General features: G+C 35.9%; 1 pseudogene; it reads right to left on the bottom strand.

Annotated features, from left to right (window-relative positions):
- Window positions 1–1,505: 1,505 nt before the first annotated feature.
- Window positions 1,506–8,958, bottom strand: part of LOC114048069 — a 10,566-nt pseudogene continuing 3,113 nt past the window's right edge.

Raw genomic sequence — 8,958 nt, 5'->3', positions numbered from 1 at the left:
TTATCCTAGGAATTTTTCTACTTCAACCATATCAAAATAGATAAAAAAAACAAGTTGATAATAATAATGAGAGCTTATGTTTCTGTAGCATTTTAAGGCTGCAAAGGATTGTAGACATCTCTCTTGATCCTTACAAGAGCCCCATGTACTATTGATCGATCATCTGCATCACTAACTGCTGTCTTAATGTCTTCCCCTAGATGTCCTCTTAGTATCTCAAATTCAATCTGCCAAATTGAGAACATATCCCTTCTCCAAATGTTACTATATATATTGAGGGTACTACCATTTTTGGAGTTACCTCAGTTTTCAGTCTTGAAGTCATCACTGACTTTTTCCTTTTCCTGATGCCTCATATACAGTCATTTGCCAAGTCTGCCTCTATGACAGCTCTCATATATAGCCTTCAATATTTGCCAAGAAAACCCACTTTATTATAATTTATTTTTTAAAATTATTTTTATTTTGTTAGATATTTCCCAATTACATGTAAAAACATTTTAGCAATCATTTAAAAAAATGTTGAGTTCCAAATTCTGTTCCTCTCTCCTGCTCCTCTCTTCTCCTTAAGAAGGCAAGAATTTGATTTTGATTATACGTGTGACATCATTAAAACCATATTTCCATATTAGCCATGTTGCAACAAAAGTAACACAAACAAAATAAAATAATAAAAATAAAGATAGTAAAAAGAAATATTCTTCAATTTGCATTCAGAGTTTATCAGTTCTTTATTTGGACATAGATAACATTTTTAAAGTAGTTTACAAGTGGCTCACCTGTGGCTCCAAGAGTCTTAGCATGTACAGCAACCACACCCCAGTAAAAGCATCTTGGCAGATGGGCTAAACCAGATTGAGGGTAACCAAAAGGCCTCAAACCCATCAGTGAGCTAGGGTGATGTCTGCCCCAAACATGTGAATACTTATCCTGGAGAAATGAGTGGATAAGAACAATGTATTCCAATAGCCATGAAGACAGCTGGAGCAGGTGCTGTGGAACATTTAGAGCTTGGTTAGTCATTGAAAACACCCTGGGCCTTTCCAGTCATCTTTTTTCCTGCCAATGGTCTTTGATGACTCTGGAAAAGATAGTGAGGCTGCTGACTGCAACTTTGCCTCACTTAAATCCAAATTATGCACAAGTCAAGACATCCGCCATCACATCATGATGTCATTGATCCTCTTTGAAAACAAAGGGTGAGCACCAACTCTATTCATGTAAATATCTTACTATATACACTCTAACATAAAAAAGAACAACACAATAATAATAAAAATAATAAAGGTCCAACTTCAATGATCAATAAAATCTCTCTCAAAATTTACTTAAACAAACAATATTCCTAGGCTTCTCAGTGTCAACTTAAGACAAATTTTTCATAGTCAATTTGTAATCCTCTGAAAACAGAAGCTTACAAAATATGGCTTTAATAGTTTTTAGTCAGGATTTACTGTTGCTTTTTTAAAATTAGGGATGTGGGGGCAGGGAAAATATAGCTGGTTTCAGTTTCTTTCAAGATTTCATTTCTTATTCCCAGGTGTTTTGTGTTCAGTTGGAACATTTGATTTGCTGTGTAAGGCTCTTTAGATGCACAGATGGCTGAGAATGGCTTAACTGGGCTTTCAGTTCTGAAAAAACTACATAAAATTATCATGTTAATTTCATTTGCTTTTGATACTACAGGACCTACTATTTCAGATATAGGAAGACCTTCTTAATTTTCTCTCTCATTGAAACTTTCATAGCAGCCAGGAGATTTCAAGCTGCAGTTCTTGTAGCATCATTCTGTTTTGATTTTCATTTTTCAACTGGAATAGCATTTTTTCAAATAACTTTATGGCTTATGGTATTTTTTTCCCTTGCCATCCTGATTCCTGAAGTTTACTCAGTTTTTCAAATTTTTTGTTCACATATTCTACTTGAAAATTAAGCAAATCCCAAATCCATTCAGATCCATGATAGTAAATTTTTGGCCACATTTATAGTCACAATCATTCACCAGTCCTTCAAACTGTTTGAACCTTTAACTTATAATGAGTCTTATTTGACCAATTGTTGTGCGAATGAGATCTTTGACGTCATCAGCGATATCCATCGTAAGTTTCTTTTCCCATTCATGGCAGAATCCAGTTAATTTCTCAGTTTCTGATTGAAAAATATTTCAGAAATATGGCATATGACATTGTGGTGGGACTGCTTGATGTTCATTTATTTTAAGGAAAGGGATCTGTGCATTTAATGGAAGGTTATTAGAATTTGTTTTAGTATCTCAATTTCTATTTGAAAGAGAAGCTTTATCCAAAATTTCCTGGAATGTTGGAGAATTTTGCAAATCAATGCAATCTTTTTAAAAATAATATTTTATTTTTCCCATTTGCATGTAAAAACAATTTTTAACATTCATTTTTTTTAATTTGGAGTTCCAAATTCTCTCTCTCCATTCCTCACCTTCCCCTCCCTGAGATGGCAAACAATTTAAGATAGGTTATACACGACGAAATCATGCAAAATAGATTTCCATATTAGTCATGTTGTGAAAAAAAAAACAGACTCCCCCCACCAAAAAAAATGAAAAAAAAGTGAAATAGTCTATTTCAATATGCATTTGGATTCTATCAATTCTTTCACTGGAGATGAATAGGATTTTTCACCATGAGTCGTTTGAAATTGTCTTGGATCATTGTATTACTGAGACTATCTAAATCATTCACAGATGACCATGATACAATAGTGCTGTTACTATGTAAAATCTTCTCATGGTTCTGCTCACTTTACTTAGCATCATTTCATGTAACTCTTAAGTTTTTCTGAAATCATCCTGCTTGTCATATATTGACAGTACAACATTGACTAAGAGTGGTGATAATAGACATCCTTGCTTTACCCCTGATCTTATTGAGAAGGCTTATAGTTTATCTCCATTACAGATAATGCTGGTTGATTGTTTAGATCAGGGGTGGGGAACCTTTGGCCTTGAGGCCACATGTTGCTATCTAGGTCCTTAAGTGGGGTTCTTTGACTGAATCCAAACTTCACATTACAAATCTCCTTAATAAAAGGATTTGTGCTGTAAAACTTGGACTCAGTCTAAAGGCTGCACCCAAGGACCTTGAGTGGCCTTGAGGCCACAGGTTCCCCACTCCTGGTTTAGACACTATTTATCATTTTAAGGAAAGCTCAGTTTATTCCTATGCTCTCTAGTGTTTTTTTTCCAGGCAAAGACAATGTTTATTAAAGATCTGCCTTAAGGATTGTAAGCATTTGTATTGCTAATGCAAGTGGGCCAGATTTTAAAGAATCTGAGCCCCTCAATGGAGACAAGATGGACCTTATATACAGAAAGATTAGGGAGGATCTTGATAGGGGTGGACAGTAGGCTGGGGTGTCTAGAAGAGGGGTCTAGGGAGGATCTTGATGGGAGTGACTGGGAGGTTGAGAAGGTTGGGAAGTAGCCTGGGCCAGCTAATAGACAACAGACAACAGAGAGCTAGGCTCAATTAAGGGTAACAAAGAATTGGGAGATTGGATGTAAGGATAAGGAAAGACCAGTTGATAGGATTATAGCCTCAGGAGAAAGCTAAAGATTTCCTTGGTCAAGTAGAATTCAAGGGGAATCTGTAGACAAATAGGACCCAAATTCTTTCTGGGGTAAAGGGCAAAGATCTCGACTTGGGCCCATACCCCATCATTACCCCCTCAAACATATGGAACCCAAATTCATTTAGGGTAAGGGGCAAAAGTCTCAGCTTCTGAAACTGCTTCCTGGTGGCAAGGGACATAGACCTGTCCCTGCCTTGCTGGGTTCTGTTCGAAGGATTAGACTTCAGGACCTGTCTAATGCCAGGTCCAGTGGGCTAGAGACCTTGGACTCAGTCAGAGGTTGGTATATACCCTGAGCAGTCATCTGAAAGTTGGTGGTTAGGACCCTGGAGGAGACAAACCTGGCAAGAAGGTTAAGCAAACTAGGACTAAACAGTCACAAAAGGAGTATAGAGAAAAGACAATTTCCCTGGAGAGAATTAAAGGTGACTAAAGCAAGATAAAAATTTAAAAGGGAAAGAGCATGTATGATTTCACCCCTCTTCATCCACCTGTCCTGTAGAGGGGACTGGGGCCTTTCCAGATAGAAGCCTGAGGTCCTCCAAGGATTCACAGGTGTATTCCAGAGTTTCTGGGTACAAGTTGGGCAAGCCCTACAGACCTGTTGGGTGGTTTCTCTTAGCTTACTGCCAGTTGGATGACTTATTTTATTTTATTTTAACCTTTTTTTATTATTATTTTTCTTTTCTTTTTTAAATAAATTTATTTATTTTTAGTTTTCAACATTTACTTCCACAAGATTTTGAATTCCAAATTTTCACCTCATCTCACCCCTCCTCCCACCCCAAGATGGCATGCATTCTGAATACCCCTTCCCCTAGTCTGCCTTCCCTTCTATCTCTCCCCCTTTCTCTTATCCCCTTCCCCTTCTATTTTCCTGTAGGGCAGGTTAGATTTCTGTACCCATTTCCTGTATTTCTTATTTCCCAGTTGCATGTGAAAACATTTTTTTTAAACATGTGTTTTTAAAACTTTGGGTTCCAAATTTTCTCCCTTCTTCTCTCCCCACCCATCTTCATTGGAAAGGCAAGCAACTCAATATAGGTTATCCATGTGCAGTTATGTAAAACACTTCCATAGTAGACATGCTGTGAAAAACTAACTCTATTTCCCTTAATCCTATCCTACCCCCCCATTTATTCTATTCTTTCTTTTGACCCTGTCCCTCCTCAGAAGTATTTGTTTCTGATTACCCCCTTTCCCAATCTTCTCTCCTCTCTAACATCCCCCTACTCTCTTGTCCCCTTCCCCATCTATTTTCCAGGGTAAGACAGATTTCCATACCCAATTGAGCGTGTATGTTATTCTCTCCTTAAGTCAAATCCTATGAGAGTAAGATTCACTCATTCCCTCTCACCTTCCCCTGTTTCCCCTCTACTAGAGCTTTTTCTTTTCTGTTTTTTTTTGTGAGATAATTTACCCCATTCTACCTCTCCCTTTCTCCTTCTCCTAGTATCATCCTCTCTCACCCCTTAATTTTATTCTCCAGATCAATCACCCTGTGCCCTCTATCTATCTATCTATACATATGTATATATATATATATGTATATATATATACGCATATAATTTTTTCCGTCCAACTACCCTAATACTGACAAGATCTCATGAGTTACAAATATCATCTTTCCATGCAGGAATGTAAACAGTTCAATGTTAATAAGTCTCTTATGTTTTCTCTTTCCTATTTGCCTCTTCATGTTCCACTTGAGTCTTGTATTTGAAAGTCAAATTTTCTATTCAGCTCTGGTCTTTTCATCAAGAATGTTTGAAAGCCCTCTATTTCACTGAATGACCATTTTTTTCCCCTGAAGGATTATACTCAGTTTTGCTGGGTAGGTAAGTCTTGGTTGTAGTCCTATCTCCTTTGCTCTCTGGAATATTATATTCCATGTTCTGTGGTCTCTTAATGTAGAAGCTGCTAAATCTTGTGTTATTCTGATTGTGTTTCCACAATACCTGAATTGTTTCTTTCTGGCTGCTTGTAATATTTTCTCCTTGACCTGGGAACTCTGGAATTTGGCTACAATGTTTCTAGGAGTTTTCCTTTGGGGATCTCTTTCAGGAGGAGATCTGTGGATTCTTTCAATTTCTATTTTGCCCTCTGGTGAATTGACTATGATGGGATGATATAAAAAATTTAAGTGGGGAGAAAAAAGGATGCACTAGGAGAAGGAGGAAAGCAGAGTTAGAATGGGGTAAATTCTTTCACATAAAAGAAATACAAAAGAGCCATTACTGTGGAGGGGAAGATGTAGGTATAATGAACAACACTTGAACCTTACTCTTATTAGGGGCTCAAAGACAGAATAATATACACACACTTAGTTGGGTATAGAAGTCTATCTTATACTGTAGGGATGTAGGAGGGCAGGGAGATATAAGAAAGGGACAGGGATTGATAGACAAGTGGGTAGATTGGGGGCGGGGGTATAAGAAGCAAAACACTTGTAAAGAGGGACATGAAAGGAAGTTAGGGAGGTGTGATGAGAATAAACAGGGGAAAAGTTGGATAGAGGGAGATATACAGGTAGTAATCATAACTATGAATGTGAATGGGATGAACTCACCCATAAAACAGAAGCAGATAGCAGAGTGGGTTAAAAACCAGAATCATATGATATGTTGTTTATAAGAAACACATTTGAAGCAGACACACACAGAGTAAATGTAAGGGACTGGAACAAGATGCATTATGTTTCAACTGAAGTAAATAAAGCAGAGACAGCAATCATGATCTCATAGCAAAAGCATGACTAGATCTAATTAAAAGAGATAAAGAAGGAAACTGTATAGTTGAAAAATTACTATAGAAGATGAAGTAATTTCAATACTAAACATATATGCACCAAATGGCATAGTATCTAAATTTTTGGAGGAGAAGTTAAATGAGTTATAGGAGTTAATAGGCAGTAAAACTGTATTAGCAGGGCACCTCAACTTTCCCCTTTCAGAACAAGATAAATCTAACCAAAAAATAAACAAGAAAGAAGTTAAAGAGATGAATAGAATTTTAGAAAAATTAGATATGATAGACCTCTGGAGAAAACTGAATGGGAATAAAAAGAAATATACTTTTTTCTCAGTGATATATGACACATACAAAAAAAATGACCATTTGTTAGGGCATAAAATTCTCACAACCAAATGCGGGAAAGCAAAAATATTAAATGCATTCTTTTCAGATCACAATGCAATAAAATTATATTTGATAAAGGGCTGTGGAAACAAAGATTAAAAATTAATTGAAAACTAAATAACCTAATCATGAAAAATGAGTGGGCCAAAGAACAAATTACAGAAATAATAAATAATTTCATCAAAAAAGGATAATGGCAATGAGACAACATACTGAAATTTATGGGAGTGGGTAAAGCAAGAAAAATACATATCTCTAAATGCTTGTGTTGATAAAATAGAAAAAAGAACTGATCAGTGAATTGGGCATATAGCCTGAAGAAGAACAAATTAAAAATCCTCAATGAAACACCAAATTAGAAATCCTAAAAATCAAAAGAGATTAATAAAATTGAAAGTAAGAAAACCATTGAATTAATAAATAAAATTAGAAGCTGATTTTATGGAGGGAAAACAATAAATTAAATAAACTATTGGTTAATCTGATTTTTTCAAAAAGAAAGAAGGAAACCAAATTACCTGTAACAAAAATGAAAAAGGTGAATCCATCACCAATTAAGAGGAAATTAAATGAGTTAGATGCTATTTTGCTCAAATATGTGCCAATAAACCTGACAATCTCAGTAAAACAGATGAATATTTACAAAAGCATAAACTGTCCAGATTAACAGAAGAGAAAAAAGAACACTTAAATAACCCTAGTTTAGAAAAAAAGAAATTAAATAAGTCATCAATGATCTCCCTAAGAAAAAATCCCCCAGATCAAATGGATTCACAAGTGAATTCTACCAAACATTAAAGAACAATTAATTACAATACAATAATTACACTATTATATTATTACAATACTATCTATAAATTATTACATATAAACTATTTTAGAAAATGGGAAAAGAAGGAGTCCTACCAAATTTTTTATGACACAAAAATGATGCTCATATCTAAACTAGAAAGAACAGAAAACAGAGAAAGAAAACTATAGGCCAATTTCTCTAATGACTATTGATGCAAAAACAAATTTAGATAAAATACTAGCCAGGAGATTATGGCATTATATCACAATATACACTATAAACATATGGATTATACCAGGAATGCAGGACTGGTAAAATATTAGAAAAACTATCAGTATAGTTCATCATAGTAATTAAAAAAAAGAGAAATCACATGATTATCTCAAAGCTTTCGTCAAAATAGAACTCTCATTCCTATTAAAAAGCACTAGAGGCTCAGATTCTTAAGATCTGCCCTGCTTGCATTAGTGACACAAATGTTTAGATTCCTTAAGAGTCTGGCCAATATAGTGGATCTTTAATGAATTTTGTGTTTGACTGAAAGAAGGATTGGGTTGAATTCATTCAGGAAGTACCCATGTATCGTGATTTTGGGGTCACAGTACCCCTAAGCCTGTAAACCTCAACATATGATTGGTTACCTGATAGAGAAGTACTGACTAATCCCAAATTCTTCTCCAGCCAAGAGTGGAAAATACATAAGCCTCCCCCCTCTCCCTAATCCCTTTCTTGCCTTGCAGTTGGTGAAGATTTCCATGTGCCTAAAAAGGCTTGGCTTGGAAGCTTTTTGGACCTGGTATTTCAGGTCCCATTAGATCAGATAACTATGAGGCTGTCTCAAACTCAGCCTGATGCTCTCAATCTCTTGGCCCAGTGGTTCTGTTCCAGGTCCTGGACCTGGGCACACCTTCAGATTCTCTATCTGGAAGTGTATACCTAATCTTCTAAATTCTCTCTGTGCTAAGGAATTGGGAAAACTTCAAGTACTTTTTGGGCTTTTGGTTTTTGTGTTTGTTTCCTGAGGTTTATTCCCAAAACCTCCTTTAAGGTGGGAGGGACTTCCAGCCCCTAACCATGCAATGGGTCAACCCTCTTCAATTCCCAAAGATTCACTTTTGGGCTATCTTTTAAAAAATTATAAAAAATATTGGTTTCTCTAAAGAACTTAAAAGGAAAAGGCTTCTCACCTTCCCTCACTTACCCTTCACTGTATAAGCATTTTCTTGCCTGTTTTATGTGAGATAATTTACCTCATTCTACCTCTCCCTTTCTCCTTCTCCCAGTATAATCCTCTCTCACTCCTTAATTGTATTCTTAAGATATCACCTCTTCATCTTCAACTCTCCCTGTGCCCTCTATCTATCTGTCCATCTAACCATCTATCTATCTATCTATCTATCTATCTATCTATCTATCTATCTATC

This window comes from Vombatus ursinus, unplaced genomic scaffold (assembly GCF_900497805.2).
Source record: "Vombatus ursinus unplaced genomic scaffold, bare-nosed wombat genome assembly UNPS02014791.1, whole genome shotgun sequence".
In the NCBI taxonomy this organism is placed as follows: Eukaryota; Metazoa; Chordata; class Mammalia; order Diprotodontia; family Vombatidae; genus Vombatus; species Vombatus ursinus.
Note: the sequence above shows the minus strand (reverse complement) of the source record. Positions and strands in the feature narration are given on the sequence as shown.